The sequence below is a fragment of the Mastigoproctus giganteus genome, chromosome 7 (genome assembly GCF_048544385.1).
Source record: "Mastigoproctus giganteus isolate SK-2022 chromosome 7, ASM4854438v1, whole genome shotgun sequence".
Classification (NCBI taxonomy): domain Eukaryota; kingdom Metazoa; phylum Arthropoda; class Arachnida; order Uropygi; family Thelyphonidae; genus Mastigoproctus; species Mastigoproctus giganteus.
Window position 1 is genome coordinate 4,596,943 of NC_143581.1, and position 18,764 is coordinate 4,615,706.

General features: G+C 39.5%; 1 protein-coding gene across 2 annotated transcripts in view; it reads left to right on the forward strand.

The window, feature by feature from the left end:
• Positions 1–18,764, forward strand: part of MYPT-75D (Myosin phosphatase targeting subunit 75D) — a 264,758-nt gene that overhangs the window by 86,376 nt on the left and 159,618 nt on the right. Inside the window, exon 1 of one of the 2 annotated variants that reach the window (XM_090378616.1) lies at positions 6,213–6,295. The exons of the other annotated variant lie outside the window; for it this stretch is intronic. The gene's annotated coding sequence lies outside the window, so the exon portion shown is untranslated. Of the gene's footprint in view, positions 1–6,212; positions 6,296–18,764 lie in introns of those variants that run through there. 2 annotated transcript variants of the gene reach the window in all.

The window sequence follows — 18,764 nt, forward strand, 5'->3', positions numbered from 1 at the left end:
CGGCGTCATCCAATCTTCACTTGTAATACCTTCTGAGTGACGCGTTGCTGGGAATTGTCGCGAAGACAAATATAGAAGTAATCTCAATCCCCTCGTGTGAAGGCCGAACTCTATGAATTGGCCTTAACAGGAGACTTCCCCTCGGGAAAATTGTTTAAATTACTTTGCCTTGCAGCGGCACGTCAAAACTGCGCGCTGGCATCGCTCCGAGCTTTCCGGAAATTGGCTACAAGCTCGAAAACACTGACCGGCAGGTAATAATGTTGCTGCTTGATGGATGCAGAAGGAGACTGAGTTCGGTAATCTGTCTCGCATTGCGACAGACACGTGTCGTAGGAACGTTTATGAACTTTGTTTTCACACGTGACCTGTCTGTCGACGGTGCGCGCTTTTTTCCCCTTTCCGTAAATTCCGTTTTCATCCCGCAAAAAAGAAACCGACCGTAGAGTATACGCAGTTTGAACGACGCGTCATGGTTTCAGAACTTCCCTTGAACACGCAGTTTACAGATGCCGTATAACCTGAATTTCCTCGATGCGAAGACGATAATCCAACCAGCGATGAGACCTAAGATGAATTTCATTTCTTAAAAAAAAAATAATAATAATAAATCGAAATAAAAATCCAAGCTGGATTCCGGATTGTTCCATTGCATATTCATCTCTAGAAGCATAAGGTGCCAGATCCGGAATGTAGGGTAAATGTGGCATGATTTTTCCAGCCCAATTTGGTAATAGTGACAGAAAGACTTTTGAGAATAAGTATTATTATGGAGTTATCGCCAGCAGATCGTTTTGTGGTCTCTCTTTTGAATCGTCTCCCAAGTTATGCAGAAAAGTAGAATTATCTATTGTTGTGTGTTTTTTTGCTAACGAGATTATTGCGATTTGAAAATAAATTTTCTGTTTATACTCCGGCACGACAACCAAGTCAGTAGAGTTCACAATAAATCGTCAATACAAATATTTATCGTATTTAGTAGTCACGGGCTTGAACCCCGGTCCATTCAAGGAACGCGTGCTATGCACTCTCGTTCCTGACCACTGGGCTACGTCACTATTAGAGGTTAAAATCGCAGTAGTCTATACCATTACCAAGATAATCGACTGTCTTGGTCTGGATGGTACAGGAGTAGTTGTGTTTTTTTTTTTTTTAAGGATTTGTCGTGACTTCACAAATTTCATTAGAATCTAATTAATAGAAATTTAACAATTATTATTTCTTTGTCCGCTCGTCCGTCTGCGCGCAATAACTGGACTCCTAGTGGAATTTTCATGAGATTTTTGTTTGGGCCTTTTGGGACCATTTATCGAGCCTCCCAAATTTCATTAAAATTGTAAAAAAAAATTTATTTTTTTCGTAATCGGCTATTTTAGTAATCGATTGTGAAAATCATTCGATTATTGAAATAGCGGATTATGCCCATCACTAATATATACGCGCCACGAACCTGTGAATTTGGAAAAAGGACTCTAAATCCGACTTTGCTGTATTAGCAACAGAAAAGAACGCCGTCCGCAGACCCCCAACCTCGCGCGTATCGTCAGGTCGTGGGATGTGGAATCTCTTAGCCGCTTCCTGTTAAGAAACTGGTTTGGCGGTTGTCAACAAATCTGTCAGAATGAAGTCTGCGCTCTCGATTTATTTTTAATGTCTGCTTACCTTCGAAGAGGCTTATATGGATAAAAGTCACCAGGCGTGTCTTGAACGTGTGTATTTTTGTTTCTTGCGTCTAATTAGGACCCCCCCCCCTTTTAAAGGGCCTTGGAACTTTTTTCTTTTTGCCTCACGAGCGGCTTGAAAGAGGGGAGGATATATATTTTTTTTAATTATTTGTTTGGATAGGAGACTCGCGCTCTGAGATAATTAACATCATTTATTCTTGGTACAAAACTGTACCGAATCGCTAATTACCGATTCTTTTACGAGGGCATTGGCAAGAACAGGAAATGAGAAATTTTGCTACTTGAAAGCGAGCTTCAAAGAACGTCATGGTAGGGTGGGATGGAAGAGCACTGATACAGAAATAACTGAGTAGCGTTTTTGAACTCAACTCCTTCTTCGAGTGATTTCTCACGCCGGATTTCCGCCACTTTCTCGAAATAGCCATTCAGAAGAGCGTAAGTAGACTCGTATTTGTTTTCAAGGTCACTCCAAGAGGTGGATCGGATAGAAAATGAAAAAGTACCCTGTGAGAACTATTTTGGACTGTTATCAAGTAAGACTGCCAAACGCATTTCTTACAAACCACACCGGTGGCAACACTATCTTCATATGCAGAACCGCGTTTGTTTGGTTGTTGTTCTTGAGTTTTAGGAGCATCAGCGACTAAGGCCATATTGCTCTGTGTATATTGTCAGTAAATTGCGTGTTCTGAGGTCGATTTCTGTTTGTTGGACGAAAAATCAGTTTCCATGAGAAAAAAAAACCATGCTGCCCATGAGCCCAACTAACTCAGCCACGTTGTGAAAAAGACCTTAAAAATTACTCTCGTCATCGACGGGATCCGAACTCTAGTCTTTTCCACCCGATGTGGGGAGGATAGCGGTCTTACCAACTGTGGTGCAACCCATGAGGGTTTTGTTTGGTTACACTTACCAACTGATCCATACCGGTGTATTCTTGACAAATCCATCATGACATTCCCATTCTGTAAGTATCTTTACAGTTGAACAATACTTCTGTTTCAAAATCGTATGTGACTATCCAAGTTGAATTTCCAATAAAGCACTTCGATTGGACCTATCGATTCTTCAAAAACATAGTTGAGTTGTACAGGGATATACATAGTGTAGAGGGTGTTTAGTGTCAAACGACACCAGGGGTTTGCCACATCTCCACGTAGTATACATTGTGGGTGTGAAACATAACACTGTCAACGACAGTGGTTTAAAGGTGTATGGATTCTGTACACATGTGTAGTGTCGTGTACCGTTGTTCCTCTGGTCATTTAACCGCTGGGCCCTTAATGGGACCCAACGTTGCTCCACTCCTCCCGGTGGAGGCGTACACCAGTGTTAGAGTTATTTACTCTGGCAGGTCCTGCCACTTAATTTTCTGATATTTCAGTGGCTAGGACCTATAAAAAAAAAAAAAAAAAAAAACAGAAAAGCGCCATAGATAGGGGCCAACCAAAAGGAGTACTAGTTGTGCGATTTGATGTTAAGTTTTTGGGTGTAGAGCTCAAGCAATTTAGAGATGATTCTAACACTAGTAGTTGTAAGTTAGAGAAGGGTGGGGAGAGTGAAGGCTGGGGGAAAGACAGAGGTACGGGGTCCATAGAGAAGACGACCCCCCAAATCACTGGAACAGGCCCATGCCCCACCAGAAGGAAAAGATTGGCGGCGAAAGAGGGAGGAGACGGAAGTCACCTCCCGCCCGGGGAGTGGAGGCAAAGGACCATGCAAGGGAGCATGGCTAGGAAGGCCTAATGGCAGGTGCTGGTGGTTGTGTCAGTGACATAGTATTATTGTTATGCTGTTCCTGTGGTTCCCACAAATTCGCGTTAAGTACTGTGATGCTGCACAACATTGCAAAGCCAGTCGATGTGGATTGTGAGTAGTGCGTTTTGACTGGCCTCTCCGTTACTGGGAGGCTCGATCACCAGGAAGAAGCTACCGTCCCTCTGGCATCGAGGAGCTAGGCCAGGACGTAGATAGACATCTGACGGGCCATCCACACTCTTGCAGGAGCGAGAATGGGGAGGAGCCGAGGAAAGAGCAGAGAAGAGATAGGAAAGTCGAAGATAGCGGGAGATGGCAGAGTGTAAGGCCTCCCCCAAGCGAAAAGGAGCAAGAATAGCGCTCGATGCGGTTGGGGAAGTCCAGAAGGAGGATTGTACAGGGATATACACTCAGTAACCATTGAATTGTGACCGCCCCATCATTTTTTTTTTTTTTTTTTTTTTTTGCAATATAAAAGCCGAACAGCCTCTTACTCGAAAAACTGTCATAAACTGTCCACAGTGCATTTATTTGCTACTTGGTTTACCGTAGTCACTGTCGGGAGGAATTCTTTCGGGAGTTTATTGGAGAATGTTTGATCAAATAAAATGTAAAACAAATACTCGCGGACTCTAGACGGTGGGCATAACACAATTCACAGATCTTTGAATGTTGAGGATTATCAGTCTTCGAAGAATATACTTTGAAGAAGAGAATCCACTAGGAAACCATTCTTCTTCGATACAGCGCAATTCTGAGGTCGTTTAAAGCCACTTAAATCCATTCTTCTCTTGTATTCCACTCCCGGTATGAGATCGGATACTACTACGAGTCATCGCAGATGCGGAAGTATTCTCCCAACGTTTTGTTAATGGTTGTACTTAATACGTTCAAGTTGCAGGTGACACGGGTAATGTAGGTTGTGTTGGTTAATTGAGGCAGCTGATTTACACTATATTGTTTTACCCACCCTACCCGCTTAACTGTGAGCTCATTACTTACAGATTGCTTTCGTGCTGTTCGGAAGTAAAATGCTTTTGGAAGCATCTTACAGTTGAACGACCTCACAATTTCTATTTGAGTGTCGCAGTGACGTTAAGCGCGTACATCCTGGTGATCAGGTGGGAGTTGATGCCACTGCGGATGAAGAGCACGTGGGCTTCCTGCCAAGTTCCTTTCCACGAAAATCCCAATGTATTTGATGTAGTGCAATTCTAGCTGGATGTAATAATCCTCATTTGACGCTCTTCCAAGGGTTAAATATTTTTAAAACGTCTTTGACCTTTAAAGCCCTCGTTGGGGTAGTGCGGTGGTTATAATCGCTGGTGAAAAAAGGTCTAAGTTCGAATTCCAAATTCTTTTGTGATGTGAATTGTCCGCTTTTCTTTATATCGGAATCCAATCTATTTATTTATTTATTTATTTAAACAGCAAACAAACATGCCTTAGTATGCAGCATCAAAAATAAGGTTATACAGCTTCAAAGCAGTTTGGAATACAATTTTCATTAGGAAAAAACGGAAAAAGTAATAAATGAAGAAAAAAAAACCAGTTTAAAGGCTCAGATTAGAGGTGCGGTTGGAGATTTCAGTTGTCTCTTGAAGTGTCCAGGGGTATCAAATATCTTCAAGTTTGCCTTGTTAATTAATCTTGCAGTCCTGTTGTAGTATCCATAATTAGTTATTTCATAGGTTAGTTTCTTAAAGCTGTTTTCGGTGCGTTGAAGTTAATTTGTGAGACGAGGTGAGGACAATTGATGGTACCATTTACCAGCTGATTAAAGAGCGTTTCAAGTCCAAAGAGTACACACCACTCTTGGTAAGATTTCTCATTATATTGTAATCCACTTTTTAAACAGACGTATTTCTCTTTTTTGGATATTTTCAGTTCCTTGTTTTTTGGTAAGCTGTATGTGGGGTCCAGATCTGGGAGAGGCATATTCTAGCGCTGGCCTAACATAAATTTTGTAAATATATATGAATAATGTCAATTGATTGAAGTCTCGGTTGATTCTTTTAAGAAATCCTAGTTTTTTGCCAGCTGCTCTCACAATGTTTGATACATGGACATCAAAGGAAAGTGATTCTTTGATGAAAATATCCACATTTTTGGCAGAACTAACTTTTTTGATCGCCTTGTTGTTGATGCAATAAGAAAGGTTTGTTTTTTTTTTTTTTTGGCAAAACTCATCAGTCCACACTTAGTTTTATTGACAACCATTCTATGCTCATTCAGCCACTGATTTACTCGTTGCAGAGCTTCATTAAGAGTGGTACAGTCATTGGTTCTGAATTAAACAATTGCCTCTTATTAATTTAGGTAAATCCGAACTTTTAATAGACTTTGTTTTTGGCACTCGCTTAAATTGATTTCAAAGACAAACCGGGGATTAACTGGCCAAGTCGAATATCCGAAAACAAAAGTCGCGAATTCTGCGTTAATCCGAGAGTTTTGCAAATTATCGAAAGTTAAAAATTATGCGTAATTAATTATGCAATGCCATTTATCGATGGCGCTCAAGTTAGTTTCGTATTCGAAAAATTACCATAGTCGGCCATTTTTTTACTTTGCGTTAATGAAATTCAGAACTTTTGAAAAGCACCAAATGAAACGTGCGTGTGTTTGTATTCTGATTATGCACACGGCGTTGAAGGTTATCCAGCCCTCCCCGTGTGTGGGTGTTTTGTATTTCTCTGCCCTTGAATAACTTGCGCCGTAGCGTTACGTTCGCGCTCTGTTGATCGTCTGCTCGCAATTAAATGTGTCCAAGCCGTCTTGAGAAGCGGAGCAGCCGAAACTGGGGGGTCGTATCGTGTTCATGATTATGAGCGAAGCGTCACCTTTAATTAATGGTATGTAAAGTAGACTCGGTTGCTTTTTAGATAAGCAACTTGGTCCTTTCTAAATGTGGCTATTAGTGTGTCTTTTCGTGTGTAACAGCTCGGATTTAACGACCTACTTCGTGGCAAAGTTACCTAATAAAAATCCTTTCTTTATTTAACCTGGTATTTCTGTTCCTCTTTCCCCCCCCATTTTGTACCTCGCGCGGTCTTTAATAGGTCCCTTTACTGCTATTCGGTACATTAAAAGAATGCTCTCACATTTGCCCAAATAGCTTTTTCTCCTATTACAATTTCCTCGGCCACGTAGAATTAAATCTTTTTTGGCGAATTCTGATCTCTAGCGCTATTTATCCCATACTGGGATTTATTTTTGTCTACAGGAATTTCTAAAGGACTTTCAAGAGATGTCCGAGTTAATCTATCTCGGGCGGTGCTGTAAACTTTATTTTTCATTCCGCAAAACAGCCAATAAGAACATGCATCCAACATGCAGACACGATTTTACACACTGCATTCTTTTCACTCTATTATTAAATCCGCTTATTAAACCAAGTTTGGTTTTGCCTTTGTATAGCAATTGGTCAGTCGGGCATATTACAGAGGGTGGTCAAAAAGTTCGGAGACAAGGATGTCATTGCGACCAAAGGAAAACCGATACGCTATTGAAATGAGTGGCAGTGACGTACGTAAATGTAAAACTGACAAGTGTCCAGTTATTTATTGGAAGTACAAGCAACCCCCGTATAACACGTTGTGGGGGGGGGAAATAAATGAAAAAGGTCTTTACTTCTTATTTTATTTAATATTTATTTTAAATATTCTTTGTTTTGTTCCCTAATATTTATATAGACCTCTTTTTTTCTTATACCCCTACTTACACATCTGACTTTGGATTCACAGGAGAATTCCAGATTCAAGGGAACTTCTCAATTATGTAAAATTCCCTTAGGAAAGGCTGAGTGTTCAAGAATGACAAAAGCACACGTTACTGTATAACATAACATAGTTTATTTACACACATATATATATATACACACACACACACACAACATGATAAAGTGATCAAAACTCAGGCACATACTAATATTATTCAATTTTGCCCATCAGATATATATGCAATTAAGTACATTGGTTTTATACCAGAAGGGTTATTTCTTTCTACACAACATAATCAATATCTTACACAAAACTGCTATAGTTTCTTCTTTCTTCACACATGGACAATGAATACTTAAGAGGTTTAGTTAACACCCTTTCTTACCTTACAAATTGATTTAGGAATTTCACCCTTAACTTCTGATTTATTTAGAGCCCCTTTTTTGCCTTGGGGAATATAATTTTACAAACTTTCTCTAAGACAAATCGTACACTTGACATCAATTTCTGGACTAAATATGCTTGTCCCAAGGGTTAGCTACATTCAGTAGGCTATTTCTTACTCTGTATTTCTCTACCCTTCCAAAATTTATCATACTTATATGTTAGACAATAACAAATATCAAATTTCTCTCCTTTGCCTTTCTACATATGTCTAATTATACATTAATCAAAATCCATATCTGACTTATCTCTATATTTATGTATATATATTTATATTTTTGTACATCCTTCCCTTAACATCTTTCTAAACTTCTACTAATCTGATATTAGAGTTCCTACAGTCCTTTATAGGTAAGTGAGAATACCTTATAACTAGTCACTTACTTAATTTTACGAATCGGACTTCTCCGTTTTGGGGTCTTCAGCTTCTTGTCTGGGAATGGCATCATCTTTTGCCAAGGGCATTCATCTTAGGGCTTTTCGTTCTTTATTGGGGGCTGCTGTTCTCGTCTGGATAGGGCATCACTGAGTCTCTTAGGAATTTAGGATACTGCTACTTAGCCTACGGTTCAGCTATTCTGGCAGACTCGGGATTACAACTTTACCTTCTCAGCTCGCTTATCTGCGCATTGGCCTTTATCACTGCCTTCAGATGATGGACTAGAGTTATTTCTCTCCTTGGCCTTTATCACTGCCTTCAGATGATGGGCTAGGGTTATTTCTCTCCTTACACCACTTATTTTCACTTGGCCACTTTCACTACTTTCCGATTACGGACTAGGCTTATTTCTCCATACACTTCACTCATTTGCATACGGGCCACTACTCTTGCCTTCCGATGACGGACTACTCGACTGTTCTCTTCTATCATGAAACTCATCTAACTTTTCTTAACTTGCTGACTGTACTTAAACTTATCTAACCCTTCACTACACCATCTTAATTTTGTCAGATCTTTCTCAACTGGCTGACAGGACTTATCTAACCCTACACAACTTACTACTCCATCATAACTTTGTCAGACTAAACCATTTTCACTAACACCGACGAATATCTCAACATTGTCTCCCTTCATAACTCATTTTTTCATTAACACCGTCAAAAACTCAACTCTGTGCTTACTACTCAACATAAACTCAACTCTGTGCTTACTACTCAACATAAACTCAACCTTGTGTCTCTCCTAACTCATATTTACCGACACCGACAAATATCTCAACTTTGTCTCCGACTAACTCATATTTTCTAGCACCGACAAAAACCTCAACTCTGTCTCTTCTCCCCGCCCTTAGTTCTGGGTCTTAGTCAATCTTCTCATTTTTTCAAACCTATCACTCTGTCCTGTTCTCCCATTTTTCTTTTCCCAAGCTGTCTCTACAGTGCGCGATCCAATTCTTATTTAAATAAATTAGTAAATTTCCCAGGCGGTCCACCCTTCTGAAGTGTGCCGCCACTTTTCTGTTTCACTTAACACCTTTTCTTCATAAGATCCCAAAACTTGCTATCACCGACAGCCAGACGCCAGTCTTAATTCTAATCGGAGCACTTCCCGTCTCGTCTCCAGATGTTACCGATCAAAGGAATGTCCCGACGAACTCAGTCCTCTGCTGTATTATTCTTTCAGAGCCATAATTATTCAGACATACGCCTCCGTAGCCGAATGGTCAGGAGCGGGAATGCAGTAGCATACGCTCTTTGAGTAGACCGGGGTTCAGCCCCTGACTGCTGAATACGGTCGATCTGCCAACCCGCACTGGACCAGCGTGGCAGATTATGGTCCATTTCCCTCAGCATGAAATGTTCAGGAGGCTTCCATCCTGCAGTGAGTTGATATGGCTGCACTTTACTTTTTTTTTTTTTTTTTTACTCGCCAACATCCGCTGCCACCTGTTCCCGTTGTTTTTGTTTATTCCCATGTGCTCGGAGCTGAAGCGCACCCCATCTACTACTAGTCTTTTCTTTGTTTACCCCTCCCTTCTTGTAACCTTGTCTAATTTAATCCCAGCGAGTGACCCATTATCTTAAATAATATTTGTGACTGGTAAGGTTTCGCCGCCCCATATGTTATATCAGAAGCTTTACTTTTAATTAATCTCTCCTGTGTATAAAATATTTTACTTGTAAGATTTTATATCTTACAACGTTACTTCTACAACATGGTTTCGCTCTAATACGATTGATCAATTGCGGCAATCCTCGCACAACACAATTGAGCTTTGGTGCGGGAAAAACGCTAAAAAAGTTATTGGAAAATCCCCGTATTTTTGTTGGAAAATCTTCTTGGGTTCTGTGTTATTGAACTTGTGCTTGTTTGAGACCATAAAAATTTGACTTCCTAAGAGTGCACTTCGTGACTTAAGGTTTTTGTAAGGTTATTTTGTTTTTTATTTGATCGTTTATAAATTTTTCCTTGGAAGTATTACCGAACTTTGTTCTTAAGAACCGTATTGGAATAATTTCTTTGTTGTGAATTAAATTCCACCCCTAAATTATGCTTTAAGAAAGTTAAAAAAAAAAAAAAAACACCCGCTCAAAAGAAACTATTTCTCTAGAATCAAAGATACAAAATTTTGGATAGTCTTAAAAAGGGTGTAAAGGTATCATACGTTGCAAAAAGTTTAAATTTAAATGAAGCAACAATCCGAACCATAAAGAAAAATGAACAGAAAATTAGAATTGCTGTTGCTGCAGAATCTTTCATTTCCTCAAATATGAAAGCTTGTCCCCGAGCGCCAATAATTGAAAAAATGGAAAAAGCACTCAGTATTTCGATTTACGATAGCAGTAGAAAACGGATCCCATTATCTTCAAGTTCTCTGCCCAAGGCAGGTTCAGGGCACCACTGACGCCATTTTTCTCTATCTTGTGCTTTCCTTTTTATTCCTGCTTAATTTCCTCTTCTCATCCAATCCATCACTCTTCCCACACATTTTTCCTTCTATCACTTTCCTCGCCATGCTTTATCTTCTCAAAACATGTTCTATAAAGTTTTGTCTTAGTTCTTTTACTAACGTTCTCTCTTCTCCTACTTTCCTCAAAACTTCCTCATTACTCACTCTGTCCACCCATTTCACCCTTTCCATTCTTCCCCACACCCACATCTCGAAATCTTCTAGCCGTCTGATCTCCTCTCTTCCCAGTGTCCATGTCTCTGAATCATAAAGTACAACAGTCCATATTAATGTTTTCGCCATTTGCCTTCTTAATTCCTTTTTGAAACTTCTCAATAGTTTTTCTATTACTAAATGTCTCTTTACCATTCCTTGTTTTTATTTCCTCCAGGCTTTTCCCATTTTCTGTCATTATGCTTCCCAAGTATCTGTCCACCTGTTCCAATTTTATTCCATCTAAATTACATTGATTCTTCTTTCTGGCCACTTTGAAATTAACATCTTTGTTTTCTTGCTGTTAATCATCATATTGTACTCTTTTACTTTACTGTTCAAGATATCCAAGGAGCTGTAATTCCTCCTCATTATTAGTAATAAAAACCTAGTCATCTTCAAGTCTATCTTCTCCCCTCCTACTTTTACACCTTTTTGCTCTTCTTTGTATTCTTTCATCAATGCTTCTGCATATATATTAAATAGTAAGGGGGACATGGATCCCATTATAGGGCAATGTACTTAAACGCGCACTAAAAACTTAACCATTTAAAAGAAAATGGAAGATCTTCTGTTAACCCGAAGCTTTGTAGCCGGTAAAGGTTGGTTTGAGCAATTTAAAAACCGCTTCTCATTACATAACATAAGAATTAAAGGGGAAAGTGCATTGGCTGATAATGAAGCTGCCGAGAAGTATGCAGAGGAATTTCAAAAATGATTGAAGGACACGGATATACATCACATTAAAGTGTTGATGGAGGCATGGAAACAATTTTTCAATTGTGGACTGTATCGGAATCATAGCTTTATCGCTCAAAGAAGTAAAACCGTCAACATTAAATGCGTTTTAAAAAAAATGTATGGCCGGAGTCAGTTCATTCAAGAAATATGGTCGAACCGGAAATCATATGAAGCAAGTAGAAGCCATTAACTTGTCTATGCATTTCCCTGACAGAAATCGGGTGCTGTGGAAAATATGTGCAAACATTACCAGGTAAACAAAACAGTGAGGGAATGACTGTTTAAAAGTGGCAGTGCCTTTTAATAAGCAGAAGGCGACGAACTTCGAAAGGGGTCGGATCACTGGGTTGGCAGAAGCTGGATTGTCAACACGGAAAATCACCGTTCACATGTATCATTATGCACAAATGATTGTGCCCTGAGGGTAATCGGCCAGGGCTCGGGTGGTATTAGAACTTTAAAATGGGAAGCACAACGCATTCGTCGACTACATCTGTGAACACGATAAACAGACGATTACGAGAAGTGGGAGCCTGCATTTTGCCGTCCGTCGCGTCGTCTGCAGTTAGTGCACGGAGGGGAGAGAAAGCTGCTTGGGAACAAGAATAGTATCGTGCCGTCTTTCATGACGAATCACACTTTTGTTGGGATCCATTGACGATCGTATATTCGTCTAGAAACGCTACTGAAAGAGGTGACCCAACATGTATCAGGGAGCAACATACTGGGCCACCACCCAGATCCACTTGTCCAGTATGGGAAGCCATTAGTTACAATAGTTGTTCACTTCTAATTGTTGTTACATTGACAGCAAACTATCATGCTGAAACTATTCTGAAACCAGTTCTTTTGCTCTTTATGCGCTCCATTCCAAACTAGATATTTTTTTAACATACTGGTACACGGTCCATCTACATCACACTCTGATGCAGCTGGAACGTGTGCTGTTCTGACACCATGGATTGGTTTATGGGGGAAGTTGGAGGAAATTCATTGATACAGATACCAGAAGAAAGGACAGTTATCGATGACAAAATATTCTGGAGCAAAGTGGTTCGTATAATAGGAGTAGGACAGATAGTAAAATAGCGAATGGATGCTGGTTGGATAACCTACGTGTTTGCATGCCAAATCAGAACAGGAAATAATTGTAGTAAAGGCATGGAGATTTGTAGGAGTTGGGAGTTCACGTCTGATGTGAATCTTAAAGGAGAGTCGCAGTTGGGTACCGTTGAATGTGTAATGCATAAAAAATCGTCTTCGTGCATGATAAAAATGAGAATTAAATCTCATATGTTGTCAACACTCGCTCCATTAACCAAATCACAAGACACAATCTCTTTTACCGCTCACATGCTATTATGTTTTGTTTTTCTTCCTGCGCATTTCAAATATGGCATTTTTTGTTTATTTCCAATAAAATATTAGCTATCAAATTTATTGGAATATTTGTTTACTGCCCAATTTTAACTTCAATGTGATCATTATTTTTACTCATGGAAAAAGACGGGGAGTTGCACAAATTCATTTAGCATTTTAGGGGTCGTGGTATCACATAGTTTGAGAACCCCTGGCTTAGAAGGCTCCCGAATATGATAAAGCACTGTAGAAGATTCTTGAATAACGTTGTATTGATGATTCTAGAATATATCAGAAAGTGGGAGTATTGTTTCAATACAAATTTGTATTATAGAAAATTGTAGATGATTCTAGAGTGTTTTGCAATAACTTGATCCCTATACTGGAGTTCATTGCTCCTATATGGAACCCGCACTACACGTATTTGATACAACAAATTCAATCCCTGCAAATGAAATTCATCCACTACCTTTCCAGATGCAATCCTGTGTTTTACCACCGGATTTTCTACCCTAATTTCTGCTCTTACTTCAAGCTTTAATCTTTGGAAACCCGGCGAACTGTTGTGGATCTAAAGCAGTTTTATCACATCTTCACTGGTTCGACCTACCTGCCTGATCTTCTGTGCCATATATATCTTCACGTTCCAGCGGTGGCTACTAGACAGAGGTCCACTTTCACATCAGTAACCCTAAGAAAGATTTCCAAGAACTCCTTCAAAAGAACTATGGCACTAATGAACGAATATGATCTGGATATGGCTATGGACAAGCGAGAGCGTAACAGAACTGTTTGGAGCAGGGTTAGCTGGTTGACTGATCTGTACAAGGTGGAAGTTATTTTAATTTTGTGTATATGATGTCTCCTGCTACTGCCTGCTTTCTGAGATTCTCTTCAGGATACTGGACTAATGATGTCATGAATTTCTTTGATTTCCTTGAATTGGACTTTTCTCGTCTGAATAGAACCGTCATTGTAATTGTGTGTTATTCTTCTATTTATTTATTTGTTTATGTACAATCTTTGTATCTTCATGTACTTTACTTTTCTGTTATACACTTTAACTGGGCGCTTGCCTGTTGTGTATATTTTATCTATCTATGTTCGACTTAATACGGCAGATCCCGCCTTGTTTCCAGTTTCCGGACGTGGGCATCTTCAGCTTCCAAATTTCTTTCTCATGGCTGATAGTGCACCTTCCTTTCATGTTTTTCTAGGGCTTCCTCGCCTTCTCTTCCTTGTGGTATCCACTCATATATAATTTCAGGTCATCTCACTTCATTCATACGCAGCAGATGTCCAAACCATCTCAACCTCCTATTTTCTATTCATTCCATAATATTTTCATCTGCGTGCATACGTCTTATTTCCTCATTCATTATCCTCTAGCCTAGAAACCCTAGCACTCCCACGTAAGTAGTCCATCTCTAGGGCTCTAAGCTTCTTTTTGTTACCCTCTTTCAGTGTCCACACCTCACATCCGTAGCAAAGTACCGATTCCACTAACTACTGTCCAATTTTTTTTAGTTCTACGGGAGATATTGTTGTCCCACCATATAGAGTTTAGGGCACTTGTCTTTCCCCAATTCTTCTTTAATTAATCTACATCCAAGATATTTGAAAAATTCAACAGGTTTTAGATGTATAGACTGTATAACTTTGAATTCGTCAGGATGTTCCGCTGTTCTTAGGTATTCTGTCTTTTTTAAAATTGATATTGAGGCCCCATTGGTCATAGCGCCTCCGTAGCGAGATGGCAGGAGCAGCAGTGCGTAGCACACGCTCCTTGATTAGACCCGGGGTTCGAGCCCGTGACCACCAAATACGGAGGATGCGGAAAGGTCAGGGAATGACCACCGCATATCCCCATAGCAATATGGCCGTAGTTGCTAATGCTCCTAAAAACTAAATAACAATAACAAAACAGCCCCATTGGTCATAAGTAAGATTCAATTTTCTCAACAGGTATTCTAAATCATAAGCTTCTTGTGCAGTGATAACCTGATCAACGGCAAAATTTAGACTCCAAAGATATGCCATTAATTGGTACTTCCATTCCATAACAGCTTCTTTTTCCATGCTTGTAAAGCACACTTCAAGAAAACATTAAACTATAAAGGTGACAGACTACATCCTTGTGTCAGCCCCTTGTTGGATAGATTGGGTTAGATAAAGTGTTCCCAACTTTAATATATGCCACGTTTTTATCGTACAATTCCCTGATCAGTTCCACAAGCTCTGGATCAACTGACATATTTTGAAGGGCTTTCCATAATTCCTCTCTTGGAATGGAGTCATAAGCCTCTTCTAAATTGATGAAGGCAAAGAAGGTATCTTTATTCTTTGCTTTTGTTTTCTCCACCAGCTGTTGTAGAACAAACAGATTGTCCACACAAGAGCGACCTAACCTAAATCCACTTTGTTCTTCACTTGTCTTATCTTTTACCTCCTCTCGTCATTTTAACTCAAGCACTTTAGAGTATATTCTGGACATAGTGCAATTAACTCTTAAGCCTCTATAGTTCCCTGGATCCAGCTTATTTCCTTTTTTAAATATGGATGAAATATAACTTACTTTCTACTCAGTTGGAGTTTTCCTTAGCTGTATACATCTGTTAATCAGCTGTGCTATCAGATCGAAAAGACTTGGTGGTCCATATTTAATTAGTTCCATCGCTATGTTTCCAGGTCTTGGAGATTTTTTGTGCTTCATTAATTTTGCACAGTCAAGGATTTGATGTCTTGTAATTTCTATCTTCCTATTATCTACTGGTGGAGGGGTAATTATGCTCTGATACTGTGATCATCTTTCGTTTAGGACGTTTTATTATTATGGTTTTCCCATGTTGGCATATCTATAAAGTTCTTATTCGATCGAGATTCATTTGTTTTCAATGCTCTCAAGCTTCGCCAGGCTTCGGATGACTTTGTTCCTCTTAATGAGCTGTCAATTTCTTGGCATCTTTTCTCCCATGCTGCATTCTTGGATTCAGCAATTTTCCTTTTAACTTCTGTGTTGCACCTTTTTGTATTCTTCTCTATTTTCCTGATTTTTATTCATTAACCATTTGTTATAGACTTTTCTTTTCTTTCACCAAACTCGCTACCTCATTCCACCAATACTGTTGCTTATATTTGTGATCAATTAGGCCCAGTGCTTCGTTAGCAGCCTTGTGTATGGCGGTTTTAATTCTGTTATATAACATATTCACCTCTTCTGTATCTCCAATGTGAGATAGGTGGTTCTGGAGTCTTTTCTGGTAAACATCTTTAATACTGTCATGAGATAGTAGTTTTTAAGAAATATTTTCTTGTACTTGTACTGTATTGCTTTCTTGTAAAGCAATATTATATAGTACTACCCTATTGTCTTTACTGACCGTATTAGGTCTCACTTGTTCCTTATTCTGGTATGTGAATAATATATCTTCAATCAGCAGGTAATGATCTGACCCGCAGTTGGCACCTCTCATTACCCTGCAGTCTTTTGTTGTCCATACCAACTTCTGGCGAGTAATTATAAAGTCTACAGTTGATTTCTGCTGGAGTGATGGTTGCTCCCATGTATATCTATGGATGTTTTTGTGTTGAAAAAAAGATGTTAAGAATTTTCAGGTGGTACTTCCATTATGATCTGGGGTTGCTTCTGTTTTTCCTGAGTCGGTGACATAGTCAGAATTAAAGGAATTTTAAGAAAACAAGGCTTTAAGACATCCTTGAACATAAATGCAATATCCTCTGGACTTGGGCTTTGCAAAAGAAATTGTATTAGAGAAGACACTGCACGAAGCACAGCTCTAAGCTTTGCAGCTACTTTCTAGCAACTAAACAACAGGGAAAGTATTGCAAATTACGGTGTAGTTACTGCAATCGCCTGACTTAAGCCCAATAGAGCTTTTATGGGATCATCTTAAAGTCCATGAAGTGTATCCTCTTCACAAAAGTTATTGAAAGACTTGCGGATCGCTTGGAATAATGTTAGTGAAGACACTATAAAACCAATCGCCAGAATGCCACGTCTGTGTAAGACAGTAATAAAATCACGTGGTGGATATTTTGACGAAAAATCAGTATAGTTATTAATCATTTCAATATTTTTGATGTAAAATTTTCAATGCCAAATAAAAAAAAAAAAAAAAAAAAAATTAACGAAAACTGTTGTCATAAGCCAAGATTCTAAACTTCTAGACAGGAGTGTACCTACCTGTCCTCAGACCTGTCCAATAGTTTTAAATTTTTAATATTGAAAATATTCAAAGAAGAAAAGAAAAAAAATTGCATCAACCCCAGAATCGTGATTTTTGCCAGAAGATTGCCGATATTTAGAAGGGATGACCACGTCTTGCAAACCTTTGGGCTGATATTTCTCTGCCTCTTCATGAGTATTGCACGCTTCATAGAAAACGTGGTAATTGTGCTGCTGGAACCATTGAAACGGAATTAACTACTTTAGACTCCAGACTGGCTATCGAAACCACAGTGGCGATGGCCAGTGAGTAACTAACTCCAGTCGTCAATAATCTAATGATTATTGCACATGTAGGGCATAGCCTCATTCTGTACGTATTAGTGAGCAAACTGTCTGCTACTTGGTTCATCGATCTCATATTCAGGGACGCTTAGCCACGAGTTGCCTTGGTATCTAAATAAAAAGCACTGCTCCATTGAACGGTTGTTCTTTGTTCCCGTAAATTATATCTGCATTCCCGTTTTTTAACGTCGAAAGGAGAGATAATCCAGTCAGGAACTATCATTTTTCAAGATCTTCAAAATTTTCCAAGATGATAAGCAAGTCTGTCTGAAATAACTCCTTTCGCTTCCGTCTCTAAACTAAACTATATTCGCGACGTATTTCAGAATTTTGACGAGCCAAAGAAGACTTGAAACCAGTTTTTGCTTGGAATTCTAATGTATAGTTTGTAGCCAGAATGATCATAACGTTTTTTTTTTCACTTGTGTTCTCTTCTGTATTGCATTGAATTTAGAACATATCCCCCAGAGAAGACAGATTATTTTTACATAACGGCAATTAATCATCAAGTGATCGTTCTACATAATTTAAAAATTCCATAGTTGAATTTAAAGATCAAGTGTGCAAACAATTTCCTTTGCTCTCATGGGTAGCACATGTTGTCCTCCTCACACCGAGTGGAAAAGACCTGAATTCGCAGTCTGTCGATGAAGGGAGGAATTTTTATGGGCCTTTTTCACAACGTGGCTGAGTAGTGAATCTGAGGAGAGGGTAGCATATTTTTTTTTTTTTTTTCCCTCCTAGATTCTCGGGTTTTTCGTCCAGCAAAGCAGAAAATCGACTCCAGAACACGCAATTTACAGACAATATACATGGAGCAATATGGTCTTCGTCGCTGATGCTCCTAAAACCCTATTACAACAGCACCTAGCGCGCGCGCGCGCGCGCACACACACACACACACACACACACACACACACACACACACACACACACACACACAGGGCCCCGAGTGCCAAGCGTTTCCGTGGCCAAGCGATTCTCGTGCGATTCAAAAGCGTTTTTCTCTAAGCGACTAGGTTCTCTTTTGTTTTCTCCCTTGATTATTAAACTTTTTCGTTAAGTAGCCCTTTTTCTTAAAAGCACTAAGAAGAGAGCCCAGAAGAAGGAAAGAACCTTTTTCTTTAATTAGATTAGTCTTACTAATTGTACTAACCTATACGCTTGGCCACAAGCGGCACTGCTCCTGCCTCCCCGTGGCGGGGCCGGTAATCTGGGTGGGGCCAAAGGGCCAAAAGGAGCTAACATGGATACGACAAATTATCCACCTTTAGAGCCATCAAGGTCAGAAATTCCTGACAACGACCGTGACACCAACCAGCCCAAAAGGCTTAGAAGGGAACATGAATGCCATGATGAATTACCAAATTTCTTGGTCATTCATTCCTTATCCTCCCAACCTGTAGGAAAACTGTCACCGTTC